We start from the raw sequence: 15761 nt of genomic DNA on the forward strand, positions 1-15761 counted from the left end.
CAGCATGCAGACAGGCAAGCACCTCACAGCCATGAGATGCCACCAGGAAGTACTTCTCTTTCACAGGGCTCCATGACATAGCGATACAAATCCACCCTGCAAAAAGAACAGACAAGTTGTTTTGTAAGGCTGAAATGAGTGGGCACAGCTAGTGTAAAAACTAATTTATTGCTGAACCTGTCATAAGGCATTTTATGAGCCATTACCTCAGAAGGATTTTATTGTGGTTCTGGGAAATGAGGAACTGGGTTTTGTAAGCTGCTCAGAGCTGCAGGTGAAACACTGCCTTCAATAGGTAGATTCATGAAAGTCCAAACTGGAGGATAGCTCACTAAAACATAACTTGCTAAACTAGTAGATTAATCTTCATATTGGTAAAGCAGTGCCCCAGGAAAACCCAAATGTTCTTTCATTTTCTGTAAATAAGTTGCATTGTTCATTTCAGAAGCTAATATCTGATTAAACATTTTACCATTTTACTTCATATAGCTTTCCTGTACTTGTGAACAAAAGTCACTTGTTATTACAAGAAAGAAATAATGAAGACTCACAGGAAGCTTTTTTATTTATTTATTTTTAACTCAGGAGAAATCTTAAATATCAAATACTTCCTCATTAAATCTTATTGATCACCCTTGATGGGCTGGAGAGGGTTGAAGAGTAAAATAATTTTAATGCACAAAGCATAATACGATCTCACATTATTGGTATTTACAGTACAGACTCGGATGACTCATGTAACCAGTTCACATACCTGGCGCTAAGTTTTGCTCATAGAAGATGTCAGGTAGGGGGAAATGCTGTTTCTCCCAACTGGTGTTATACTGAAGCAGCAATGAACCTCTAGGGTTCATTGAATTAACCTCTATCCCTTCCCAGGGATAGGGACAAATGGTAGGACAAAATAATTTCTAAATTTTAACGAGAAATCTCTTTTTGTACTACTCAATGAAGGGGGGAGGTGGTGGTGCTTGCTACCCCATACATTGACTCTGACCTTCTCTTAGGTCAATGGAGTAATACATTCTCCTCTGTGATCAGCCTTGGAGCTGGAGACATTTAATGGAGTTGCCATATGGGGCAGTTCTGTGTCAGGAGAGTTGAATCAGTACTGAGGCAACACAAAAATATTATCAGTAAACCTTTCTACATGATCTGCTGCCTTACTGACAGATAGGTACCATCAAAGGCAAAAGCTGAAAAATTTCCATGATAACTGCAAAAGATACCTTTGGTGTGCCAGGTCTTCTCCCTGACAAATTCAAAGGTCCTTCTCCAAAGAATGGAGGTACCAAATTGTTATTTTCACACTAGTAGAAGAGTTTCTGTTCCTTTGACATATGAAATGGTTAAACCTCTGCTGTCAAAACATTTGGCCTAAGGCAAAGAACAATCATGGAAAATTTCAACCCAACCCGTTAATGTTTGGCAAAGCCATAACCAGCTTATAACAGAGGCTTGTAATTAGAGCGGGTCGGAACATTCTCAACTAAATGAAATTTCATAGAAATATGCTGTTTCATCCAAGCCAATACATTTTTCAGAGACATATCTGTTTCCACAAAGTTTTTGTTGGGAAAGCTGAGAGAAAAAGCATGCTCACCCACTATATATTGAAGATTAGGTCACTAGTTTGGGACATGAGAGAGTGAAGTTTAAGGCCCGACTCACAGTAGCCTGCAATAAAAACCTGTGCTCTGCATGAGAAAGGGTAGGTACATAGCATCTGAAATGCCAATGTATTGCCTTGTCTGGGTTACCTACAAGAAATGACACATCAAGAAAAACATGTTTTGATTATGACATTCAAGAGATTTTATGTCTTCAAGTGCCACACACAAGCACTGTAAATTAACCTAAAAGGGAACTCCCATCTTCTAGATGTCTATGTTCTAACAGGGAATATTAGAGAACATTTAAACATGTAAAGCTCCAATTATATTGACTCCAAATAAAATTATCAAATATGATTCCTTTCACATCAGAATACTTAGTGATAACCCTCTTAACAGACTGAGAAATCAGTATACTCACAAAAACTTTATAACCAATTTAATATGCAATATTGGGCCAAGGCCCAGTCAAAGCCCTCACAGGCCTCATATATTCTGGAAAGGGAAGGTGGAAGAGCTCTTGTATGTCTTTAAAGTGACAGCTATTGGCAAAACACAAGCAATCAGCTTCCCTCTGTACATGACTCCCTAAACTCTGCCACAAAACAGAACGTACTGGCTGAGTATACATAGAAAAACAGAAAGAGATGCAGTTCTGAGGGCTGCAAATGTAGAGAGGAAACAAACTCTGCAAACTTTTATCAGTAAACACCGCTCCACTAGAATTAAACTTGTACGGACCAATAGACACCTAAAAAGATGGCATTCCATTAAATAATGTGTAAGAAAGGATGAACATTGCCAGGTGAAAAATCCTTACATTTTTATACATTTGTGTTTTTCACATTTTAGACATGTATGGGAATTACAGAATAATAAGACAAAATATGTTTGCAATTAAAATGTATTTTATATTGCTGTAGGTCCTTCCACTGGTTGCAGTGAGGTTTATGGCCTACAAGTCTTGTTAAAATAAAGAAAGAGAGATCAGAAATTTTTATTTCCAAAGTTGTAAGCAGAAAGTCACTTCACTCTTGAGTTGAACTGACATAAACCTTTGCTTTTGTGGGACTATTACAACGTCTCTAGATTTTGAATTTTTTTCCTAAAATATTATGTTAGGTGCACAACTGTTTTTTTGAAAATTATCCAAAGGTTTTCTGACAGAAATGTTGGGCATATAGCATTAACTGACCAACTAAGCTATTGCTCATGTCAGCATGAAAGAGTCATGTGATACAGAAGACTGGGATCATACTTAGATAATTTCTTGTAAAGCATTATGCCAGTATATTTTTTTGTAAAAACATATTTTCTCACTTAGAGATACTGGGTTCTCTATCTTTGTTTTAATTCTTAGCGTATCATTCTCAAAAACATTTCATTTCTGTTATTCATACCATTTATTTAAAAACAGCAATCAAAACAACGAATGTTCATTTCAAAGCAGCAAATAGCTGCTGTAGTACTCAAAATCTGTACAGTTCTCAAACCACTGTGATTTGTGGCAATGTCTTCCCTGAACAGAGACTTCAAAGTGGCCAAGATCTGAAATTTCTTGTTAAAGTTTTGTGAGGTGGAGTTGGACTGTGTAAAATATTTTTCCAGAGATTGAGGATTGCTGGCAGATAGAAAGAGTACAGGAACAATGTTAATGAAAAATAAATTTTCTTAGCAATTGTGAGGAAAAAAAAAAAATGCATAGTTGTCCATTAACTCTTATGTTACCAGTCAGGACAAAAAGAAAGGCAGTCATTATCACTTGACACTAACCAATAAACATCCAGTTGTTACTGAAAATAATCCAAGTCTAGAACAGAAAAGACCAGAATATAGAACAGAACAGAACAGAACAGAACAGAATAGAAGGTGAGGCTGCATCTACACTAAATATAGTAGAGATTCACCCTTTTTGACCAGCTGGCTGTGCTGCATTTAATGCACCCCAAAATGCAGTTTTGGCTGCCAGTCCTGGCTGCCAGGGCACACTGCTAGCTCATACTGAGCCTACTATTGACCAGCACCCCCAGATCCCTTTCTACTGAGCTGCTCCCTAGCCACTCCTCTCCCAGTCTTGTGTCCAACATTATTTCATTCCTGATACAGAACATATTTTCCTTTCTTGAACTTCAAGACATTGCTGATTGTCCAATTCTCCAAGGTATCTAGATTCTTTTGTAAGGTCTCTTGTCCCTCCAGAGATTCAACAGCACCTCCCAGTTTAGTAGAAGCAAACTCACTAAGGATAAATTCAACTCCTGCATCCACATCATTGATAAAAATGTTGGGCAGGACCAGCCCTAGAATCTCAGTTCTGTGGAACACCAGACTGGTTGTTTGCGGTTTAAAATTGATTTTACTTTGTTTTTAATATTTATCAAGGACTTGCTTTGGCAAAGCCTTCATTACTTCAACTGCTGTGGTATCAGGATATACAAAAGTGAATGAGGAGAAAAACAAACAAACAGAAATTTGACCACTGATGAAGCAAAGAATAACCTTCGTGAAAACTCTTAAGTATCACACATTAGAAATTCTTTATGGCACAGTAATTTTCTAATTTCAGTACTTTATGAACTGCTTTTTTGTCAAAAGCTTTTTACAGTTTGCACTGAACATTTTGAAGACCTGTCTCAATTCTAACTGTAAAGTGTTAATATCGGCTTGAGCAAAATTAACAAAATAACTCTTACTCCACAATCTTAATCTTCCAGCCTATTCTGCCAAATGCTTAGAGGAGAATTTAAAAGTAATTCACAGTGGTCACAAACACTCAAGTAACTTCATATTCCATTTAAAACTTATCTATATTATATCACAAGATATATATATCACAAGATATTTGATCACATTTTCCTGACATTAATATCCTAGTCAGATCACCAACAGTCTATTTCTAACTTGGCCATTTAATAGTTTTCCATTTTACTAGCCTCCTTCTTTACCTAAGTAGATGGCAATCTACATTATTTGTAGAGTATTGATTTTCCTGTGTTTTTTGTTTGTTTGTTTGTTTGTTTGTTTTGTGTTTTTTTTTTTAAGTAGAAGCAGGATTCAGTAGTGCCTTTGATCATAGAACAGAATCATAGAATGGCTTGGGTTGAGAAGGATCTTAAAGACCATCTAGTTCCAACCTCACAAAGGAAAGCATAAATGGAAGTGCTTGAGTGCAATCACTGTGATCTAGACAAACCACGGGGAAATTGAGAAAATGGCAGAGAAAATTAGGATTGAGTGTGCAAAAGGACATATATTGGAAAAGCTGGCTGGCAAGTAGATAACAAGTCGATCAGTGGCAGCCAGACATTAGCATAGAGAGCTGTGTGTGGAAGTGCAAAAGTAATTGTTGTGGATAGGAGGAGAGGTCCAGCTAGACCAGAGCAAGTCATTATCTATTAAAAAGAGAGAGAGACGATGGAGCAGTCAAGCTGCACCTCTAACATGCAGGAAATACTAAAAGAACATAAACACTCTTCTGATTTTTCTGTGGTTTTGTTGTTGTTGTGTTTTTTTTGTTGTTTTTTGGAGGGTAAGGCAGGGGGTTGGGTGGGCGTCATTGCTATTATTTTTTTCTCAGAAATTCTTGTATGAGGTTAGAAACAGAATGGACTAAAACAACTTTCTTACCAGGGAGATGCCTCTCTATCTCTCTCTCATTTATGATTTGCATCTTATATGTCAGCACACTACCAAAGGGTATGCCACTGTTACCTCTTTTAAGTTTATTAGTAAAGTCTCTCAGCCTTCCTCCCCAACTTTTCCCTCCAGCATTTTTCCCTGCAGACCCTTTCCAGTGCTCTTGCTATATACAGAGAAGGTTTCTAAATGAAAGATCAGGTAATATTATAGGTAATTATAGGTAATCCTTCTGGACTAATAGATAGATAGATAGATAGATAGATAGATAGATCAGATAGATAGATAGATAATGTAGACATAAACATGCATATATGTGTGCACACATGTACATATATATGTGTATATAACTATATACACAGTTATACACTTATATATATTTGCCTGTGTGTATACTATATAGAATCATAGAATCATAGAATCATAGAATATCCCGAATTGGAAGGGACCCATAAGGATCATCAAGTCCAACTCCTGGCACCACACAGGTCTACCCAAAAGTTTAGACCACGTGACTAAGTGCACAGTCCAATCACTTCTTAAATTCAGACAGGCTTTGTGCAGTGACTACTTCACTGGGGTGCCTGTTCCAGTGTGTGAGACCACCCTCTCGGTGAAGAACCTCTTCCTGATGTCAAGCCTAAACCTCCCTTGCCTCAGTTTAACAGCATTCTCGCAAGTCCTATCACTGGTGATTATGGAGAATAGGTCACCTGCCTCTCCACTCCCCCTCACGAGAAAGTTGTAGACTGCAATGAGGTCCCTCCTCAGCCTCCTCTTCTCCAGGCTAAAAAGGCCCAGCAACCTCAGCTGCTCCTCATACGGCTTCCCCTCTAGGCCCTTCACCACCCTCATCGCCCTCATATGGATGTGCTCCAACAGTTTCACATCTTTTTTGTACTGTGGTGTCCAGAACTGCACACAGTATTTGAGGTGAGGCCAGACCAGCGCAGAGAAGAGCAGGACAATCACCTCCCTCGACCAACTAGCAATGCCATGCTTGATGTACCCCAGGATATGGTTGGCCCTCCTGTCTGCCAGGGCACACTGCTGGCTCATATTCAACTTGCTGTCAACCACAACCCCCAGATCCCTCTCCGCAGGGCTGCTCTCCAGTGTCTCATCGCCCAGTCTGTACATATAGCCAGGGTTGCCCTGTTCCAGGTGCAGGACCTGGCACTTGCTTTTGTTAAACTTCAGCTCTCCAATCTGTCCAGATATCTCTGCAAGGCCTTTCCACCCTCATACATGTCCACAACTCATCCAAGTTTGGTGTCGTCAGCAAATTTGCTCAGAACACGTTCAAGTCCTACATGCAAATCATTTATAAAAACATTGAAGAGGACCAGCCCTAAAATGGAGCCTTGAGGGCTCCATTAGTGACCGTCCGCCAGCCAGATGTGGCCCCATTTACCTCAACCCTTTGAACTCTGCCCGTCAGCCAATTGCTCACTCTTCATATGATGTTTTTGTTAAGTTGTATGCTGGACATTTTGTCCAGTAGGATCCTATGGGAAACTGTGTCAAAAGCCTTGCTGAAGTCCAAAAGGATCACATCAGCTGGTTTCCCTTGATTGACTAGATGGGTGATCTTATCATAAAAGGAAATTAAATTTGTTAGGCAGGACCTACCCCTCATGAACCCATGTTGGCTGGGAACAATGACTGCATTGTCCCCCAGGTGCACTTCAAGAACTTCAAGGGTCATCTTCTCAATAATTTTACCATGCATTGACATGAGACTGACAGGCCTGTAATTGCTAGGGTATTCTTTCTTACCCTTATTGAAAATTTGCCAGCTTCCAGTCTACTGGTACCTCTCCAGATTCCCAAGATCATTGAAAAATAATTGAGAGAGGTCCTGCAGTGGCATGAGCCAACTCTTTAAGCACCCTGGGATGAATTCCATCTGGACCCATGGACTTGTATGGATCCAGGTGGAGCAGCAAATCCCAGACGCTTTCAGGGTCAGTTGGGAGTTTGTCATTCCCACCGTCATGGTCCTCCAGCTCAGGGCACCCTGGGTCCTGAAACCCATCATCAGTGTTGAAGACAGAGGTGAAGAAGGCATTAAAAGTATCTGCTTTGCCTGTGTCATTGTCTGTGAGGAGACCTTCCCCATCAAGTAGCAGACCTATGTTTTCTTTGGTTCTCCTTTTTCTGTTCATATATCTAAAAAAAAACTTTTTTATTGTCTCCCACAGACATGGCCAGATTCAACTCTAGTTGGGCTTTGGCCACACAAATTTTCTTCCTACAAACATGAACAGCATCCCTGTATTCCTTCCTCATTTCCTGACCCTCTTTCCAGCAGCCATACACTTTCTTTTTTCATCCAAGCTCCAGTAGAAGATTCTTGGTCAGCCAGGCCTGTGTTCTGCCCCGTCTGCCTCACTTATGGTATTTTGGAATTGCCTGATCTTGTGCTTTTAGGAGGCAGTGCTTAAAGATTGACCAGCACTAATGGATGCCAATGCCTCCAAAAGCAGTTTCCCAGGGGACCTTGCTGACTAGTTCCCTGGGCAGCCTGAAGTCTGCTTTCCCCTTATCCAGGGCTGAAGTTTTGGTGGCAGTTTTCCTTCTGTCACCATAAATTCTAAACTCAACCACTTCGTGGTCACTATGACCGAGATGGTCACCAATTGCCACATCTCCCACAAGACCCTCTCTGTTCTCCAGCAACAAATCTAGGAGGGCACCTTTCCTAGTTGGCTCCCTTAGCACCTGCACCAAGAAGCTATCATCTAGGTGCTTTAGGAACCTCCTGGACTTGCTCATACCAGCCATGTGGTGATCCCAATTGATGTCTGACAAGTTGAAATCCCCCATAAGGACAAGGGGAATTGATCTCGAGGCATCTCTTAGTTCTGCAAAGAATAATTCAACAGCATGGTTGTCGTGGCCAGGTGGTCTATAATAGACTCCCACAATGATAACCCCTTTATTTGTTCGTCCCTTAATCCTTACCCAGAGACTCTCAACTTTGTCATCGCCAACTTGAAGTTCCACACAGTCCAGCCTATGCTTCACATACATCATCACCCTGCCACCTTGCCTACCCTGCTTATCCCTCCTGAAGAGCCTGTAACCATCTATTGCAACACACCAGACACAGGACTCATCCCACCAGGTTTTGCTTATGCCGATAATATCAGCTGTGGGACTGGGCCAAGATTCTAGCTCATCCTTTTTATTCCTCATACTGCGTGCATTTGTGTAGAAGCACTTCAAATGCACCTCCCTACATGCAGCACCTTGTGGAGCTGACCTCACTAGCACACATCTACCTATGTATTCACTAGCACACATCTATATATGTCTGTACAGCATAGAACACAGTCTAGGACCAATATATTTCAAGCGTTTCGATATATTTCTAGGTTCAATATATTTCAACCTTTGGGGTTGCAGAAGGTTTTTTAAAACTATGTCCAAGCACATTTGTCTTAGATTTACTATTGCACTGCAAAGTTATATGGAATTTCTCACAGTAAAGTTAATAAATAAGTTAAAATAAAGAACATAAAGAACACTGTGATTGTATACTTCATTATTAAATAACTTATCCTACACAAGCACATTTGATGTAAGTGCTCATGCATGAATCTGGTCTGAACATGAGAAAGAACAGGGTTTGATAAGTCATCTAAAAGCAGCTGTTTTCACTCATTCGATATCTATTATTTGTGTCTACATGCATTGATGACAATAGATGTCTCCTCCTTGTCCTTATGGAATTCACCAAGGTAGCACATCAAAAACAGTCAAAACCAATCTTATTGGATGTCTTATAAAATATATAGAACTATGAAATAACCCTTTTTACTCTTCATGACATCAATTTTCAGTGAGCACACTTGACATTTTCTTCCACCTATTTCATAGTAAGGAGAAAATCTCTCAAAGAAAGGAAATGATTTTCATGAGTGAGTACAGGATCAGACTGGCGATGATAGTAACAACCCAAGTCACATGTTGAAGAAAATAGAAGGTGACACAGTTGTTTTAATTACACATGCCTCAGGCCTTTAACACTGCCTATAGGGAAATCTTTAACAGCCATTGGCACTCTTACAAGGGTTTTAGCCAAGATAAGCCAATATTGCATAGTCTTTTTTCTGTTCAACTAAAAATTAAATTAACAGAATTCTGAAAATTGATTATAAGAAAAGTAGCATAGATAATTTATTCCACTTCGTTGCAAAATGGCAGTCACTTTGTTTCTCATTTCCCCTCAATTTTCCTTTGTACTGTTGATCTCAGAAGCCATCCTGTATTTACACATCTATGCGTACATTACCTTTATTTTCTTTTGTCCTTCTCAAACCACTTCCTAGTATGTAAACTTTCTAGGATTGTAAATTCACCTTTACATCAAAGAGAAATTAGGCAGCATTTCTCCAGCAAACTAACCCAGTAATAGAATTTTGAGGCCCAAACTACAAACTACTGCTTTATTTTAATCCTGAAGTTCCTAGGTAGTGCAAGGAAATATTCTCAGGTAGATAAAAGACAATAGGAAAAGAAAAGTTCTTGGGGAAATAGTAAAGGAAATGCAAAATAACATTTTCTATATATTAGACTTATCCACAGCAAACCTATTACTCTCTTTAAACATGATGTCATAGGCCGTTATAATGGGCCATTATAATGTCACACAGGTCTATGCTGTCAGTGAAACTGTCTGCACTGACAAAGGCTCTGCATCTAACCTCTGAGGAAATAAAAAAAAAGGGCAGACACACAACACTATATGACTCATTTTTTGTTGTTGTTTTTTCTAAGTGTTTCTTTCTAAAATGAATCAATACATTTGCCTTATTCTCATGCTGATTTTTGGTAGATTACCTCATTTTGCCATCCCTGTTAATCTTTGTTATTGCACCACATTTTTGGCTGGGTCTGATTTGCTTTTATTTGTTTGTTTGTTTGTTTGTGCACAGGCAAAAAAAAAAAAAAAAAAAAAAAAAAAAAAGCTGCCGGTGTATTTATTAATTTATTTTACATTCTTGAAATACAGAATTGTTTTATTTTTCTCACAGTAAAGGCACACTGAATTAAAATTTATCACTGGGTTACTACAGAATTAATAAGATGCAAAAATTCAACATATGGTAGAAAACAAAGAAGTGTCCTCCAAACTTTCATATTTTAAATTTCAGTTAGTAATTCACCTTGTTGCTAATTCACTGAGTGCTTTCATTTAGAATTAACTGCCACGAACCATGTGAAACACATTAAAAAAATAGAATACAGAATAAAATATAGGAAGATATCTTTCATAATCATGTTAGGGAGATGCAAATCCAGATACATGTAGGTCACATAGGTTGAAATGAAAATAAATTGTGTCACATTGTTGATGGAAAACCATAAACTAAGAGGTGTTACACTGTCTAGTGCATTTCTAGAATACTTTAAATTTCCCTCTGAGTAAATTCATGTAATTCTAGATCTCTCTTTTAAAATTAATTTTAAATCTTGATTACTCAGTATTCCAATTCATTTCCAGTCAGAATTTAGTAGAATTATTTATATATTATCAGATCAAAGTGACACATTTCATAGTTCAAAAGCTCTTCTCATCCAAATTCCTAAAATGTTTTTTGCAAATAATAAGACAAAAAGTACATTTAAAAAGAGTTAGATGTGGAAGTAATATCTACATCTGAATGTAACAGAGCAGAATTCAGAGGCTGTATAAAAGTTGTACAAAGAAAGGGCATATAAGAAACAGACTGCAGTTTAAACCCAAAATTTCTACTGGAAATATTCTTTTAGACTTTGCTCAATGTAATGAGAAAAATCCTCTACTGGCTACTAATGCTGAGGTTATTAAAATTATGGTCTTCTATCTCTGTTCTGTGTTGTATAGAGCTATAAAGATAATGGTCTGAGTTCCTTGCTAGTATAAAGATCACAGCTGTTTTTTTTTTCAGTATTTTTTTCATGCATATATTCTACAGAAGACTTCTAAAAAGAGTTGACAGGCAACCAGCATTTTCACCACACAGGAAATTCCACTATTGAAACACTTTTTTCTGATATCAAATCAAGACAAAGACTCAAAGTATCTTTTTGTTTTTCTACACAGCAGAACATGTACAGCTTTGTTTTTAAAAATGTCAACTGCTTGAAGTTTTCGTAGCAAAGAATGGTAATTATTTGTGACCAAAAAAAAATAAAAAAAAAAAAAATCCCAGAAAAAATCTAGATCTATATCCCACATTTCCATTTACCCTTTTGACTTCCCTGTACAAGTTAGGTTCCCTGAGTAGACCATAGATCTTACCTAAGAGAGCATTCACCTGCACCAGCGCATTCTAATAGACACAAACATATATGGCCAGAAAAAAACTAAACTGACTCCAAAACCTTTAAGTATGCACTTTAGCTTCAATATCAGATATTAAGTGCTTCAGTACTGTCTTTCCTTTGTAACTGCATACTGCAAATACTAATGCAAAGAAGCCTTTAGAAAGGTGATGGCTATACTGGAACGACATCCATGCACTTGGAGTGTATCCATTTAGTAAATAAATAAAACTGATTACAGAATTCATGGCAATTTCCACAATATAGTTAAAAACATATCTTTCTCAATAGAGAAATGACTGTATAAATCTCAGCGTGAAATATGCATTAGCTGTACAAGAATCACTATTGCTCCCATTAATGCTATAAAGATTTATTTTGATTTCAGCAAAAGCTGGCCAATGAGCAATGAATGAATCTAAGAAGTCTACAAAATACTTCATAAGTTATACTTACCAGTTGTAATGTGCTTCTGAGATAGACATTTCCTATGGACCTCTCTTAACTGTAATATTCTTTATAATTCTTCTGTATCTTTTATCTTTTAATTTTAATTTTTATCTTTTAATTTTGTACAGATCTTACATATAAAATTAAAAACACAACTCCTCTTTGTGTACAGTGTTTCAAAGAGTTTGCACTCCCAGAATTAAAATAATTTAAATGTATATTACAAGATGCGGTAAAAATAATTTTACAGTAACTACAGCTGCAATGTTTTAGGCATAGATTTATAATATAAAAATTCCCAATCAGTTTGGCAAAGTTTTATCTCAGAGGTATAACTATTTTATCTATAATTTTCATTTTTTTTGCCTTTCTAGTTTTGGTGTACTTAGTAATTTTCTAGATTATTCCATAAACTTTCTTCATTGAAATATTAGTGAAAGGCAAAGTGAGAATTTATTCCTATATGTTGTACATTCTTGCTATGATATATAGAGAAGATTGAAGATAGATCACTTGTTTTGTATTTTACTATCTTCTTTGTTCTTTTTAATTTTTTACATTTTTTTATGTACATTTGGTCTTAAAATCTTATCCTGTTATTTAACACCTTCTCTTGCTTAAAAAGTGGTTTGGGTGTAAAATCTTGTCCTTAACAGAAGAAGAATCAGTAGCATTTGAGTGGGATGAGGACTCTGCTCTGGTGATTTTTTTATGATGATGATACCAGTGCCCCTTTCATTTTGGAATCCAGCTTTACAGCCTAGCTGATGGACATGTATATTGTTCCTTCAACCTGGCCAACAGAGGGTCAGTCAGTCTATGAAATTTTCTGTTGTATACATTGTACAGCTGAAACATCTAAGAGAAAGAGTGACCAAGCCTGCAGAGTGATAGAGCTGCATGTGGAGACACCAGACATAGTTGCAACAGCATCTTGAGAATCAGACCATTCCCAGAGCAGCTGGACATGAGTTATTTTCTGGGACATTGCCCTCTTATGATTTTGCTTCAGAGGAAGCAGAAACCATACAGTGGACAAGTAAGGACACATCTGCCTGTAAACAGCCCCTACCGTGAATAACCATTTCACTATGTGATTTGAATCACAGATTTCTCTGGATAAGGACTGTTTCTTACCAGATATCTGAAAACAGCCTAACACAGTAGCACTCTAATCTTGTTTGGGGTCTCTAAGCAGAAACCTACTGGCAAAAAAATGGTTTATTATTAATCTTCCTCTGAGTAATTTTAACTGGCTAGGAGAATATGTGGTTTAGATTAACAAAACAAAGAACTTTTTGCACTGGGTTTATGTAGCAAGATTTTTTGGTATCAGTGGTACAGATTTTTGGTACAGGGGTGACTTCTGTAAGAAAGGTCCAGAAACTGCCCTACGTTAGATAAGGACCTGCTGCTGGCCAAATCTGAAACAATGAGCAGTGCTGGTTGCACCTCTGTGAGAGCAGATTTAAGCACAACAGCAGCTGGGAGAGAGGAGTGAGAAAATGTAGACAGAAACAATTCTACAGACACCAAGGTCAGTGAAGAAGGAGGGGAGGAGGTGCTCCAGGTCCCTGAACAGAAATTCACCAACAGCCCATGGAGAGGAGTGCAAGGTAGAACAGGAGGTTGGTGGAAGCTGCCACATTTGGGGACCCATGTTGGAGGAGTTTGCTCCTGACGGACCCCGTGGTATGGACCCATGTTGGAGAAGTACTTGAAGAGGTGCTGCCTGTGGGCAGCCCCCACAGCATCAGTTCGGGAAGGACGGCATCCCATGGAAAGGGACCCCATGTGGAGCAGGGACAGAGAGTGACCATGAAGGAGTGGTGGAGATGAAGTGTTAGCAACTGACCACAGCCCCCATTCCCTGTTACCCTGTGCCACTCAGGAGGAAGAGGTAGAAGAGGGTGGATTGGGAGGAAGGTGTTTTTAGTTTGCTTTTAGTTTCTCACTGCTCATGTCAGTTAGCAATAAGAAATACATTATATTAATCTACCTACATTGAGTCTGTTTTGCCTGTGACAGTAATTGAGTGATCTCCCTGTACTTATCTCAGTCCTTGCGCCCTTTTCATTGTATTTTCTTCCACTTTCCTTTTGAGAAAGGGGTTTGAGAGAGCAGTTGTGGGGGAGTTTAGCTGCCCATCAGGGTGAAACCACCACAATTCTCTTTTTAGTCTTTTGGTTGTTCTTTGCACTCCTGTGTCTAAATAATTCAGAACTTAAGTGCCTGCTCTTATTTCTTACTGAAAATGACATCTGTTCCTTATGAATTCACAGAGTCACATGCATGTTATTTGCTATGCCTGGATATTTTCCTTTGAAACATGCACTAACTAAAAATGAACGCTTATTCTGAAATTTGACAAAAGTTTTGATCAGTAATAAAGTTAAACCAAAAGGTCTGTATTGGGCAAGATTTGAACTCACAGTTTGGAAAAACAAACAAACAAACAAACAAAAAACCTTAATACTGAGTTTTTTGACTGGAAACATTTATCTAAACAGAGCAGAAAGAATATGAAGATACTGTACTGAAGTGTCAGAGCCAGTTCATCCAAGAATAAGGTAAAGCTGCTTTCACTCCATATTTTTCAGAGCATTCTTTATGTGTTAGTTCTGTTATCAGGTTTTCCAAGCCAAACATGGAAAAAGAAAACAAACTACACACTCACAAAACACAGCTCTTTCCCTCTCCCCCTAAAAATGTGTAGTTTTGATCCAATAACTTAGAAGTTATACATTACTTGTACAGAACACAGAGAGACTACAATCATAAGCAAGCATGCTAAAGAGCCTGCCACCAATGCAGAAACAATTTCTTGCTCTCATATAATCCAGTGTGGTCTATTGTTGCCAGTTTAAGGATTTGGATCTGCAATTCAAAGCCACCATACAGTCCTTGATCAGCTGTGAAAACCCCAGAGCCCTTCAGTAGCACCCACAGTGGCTGCATTCACCCTCCTGCCCATGCTATATAAGGTCAATGGATGTCCCCAAGGGGATACTGTGAGGCAGGTGGCAGAGACATGCTGATGCAGACAGTGTTCTGAGACATCAAGGAGTTCAGGGGAAAACACATCCCACCAGCAGAAGAAAGAGTTTCTGCCATCATGACAGCATGGGGCTGCAGCCAGTGTGTGTAAAAGGAACTGACTTAAAATGAGGATTCCTTTCAGTTACTTTAGATTGTCTCTAGATAGGACCTCACCTATTCCTGTGAAGACTTTGTTCCTCTCACAATGAAACACAACTATGAATTGGTTTTAGTCAAAAGAGGTTTAGATGAACCTTTTGTGAGAAGAAGGTACTTCATGAGTCAGTTTTAACTGACAAAATGCTTTTTTAATAATCTGAACTGGAAATAAATGCAACTGAAAGAATGAATCTCTTTTTATCTTTTTTTTTTTTTTTTTTTTTCCTTCCTCCTAACTCTGATGACTGGAAGCAGAAAAAGGTCTCAACAGTAGATGTCCACTGCCCTGGACCTCAGTACTCTGAGGACTCATTTCACTGAGTGCTGACTTTATCCTCCTCCCTCCACTTCTTCCACCATTATCAAATGCAATATTTTTTGTGTTTGATGTTTACACTGCAAAGTTACTGTCTATTTCTCTCTCATGCCCACACCAATATTTTTTTTTCATTGAAAAAGCCCTCAATAGAATATTTAAGAAAACTTGGTTAATCCATATATCATAATATGACACTGGCATAAAGGTATTAATGCTAAACATCTTTCTTT

The sequence above is a fragment of the Netta rufina genome, assembly GCF_964035555.1.
Source record: "Netta rufina genome assembly, chromosome: 1".
NCBI classification, from domain to species: Eukaryota; Metazoa; Chordata; class Aves; order Anseriformes; family Anatidae; genus Netta; species Netta rufina.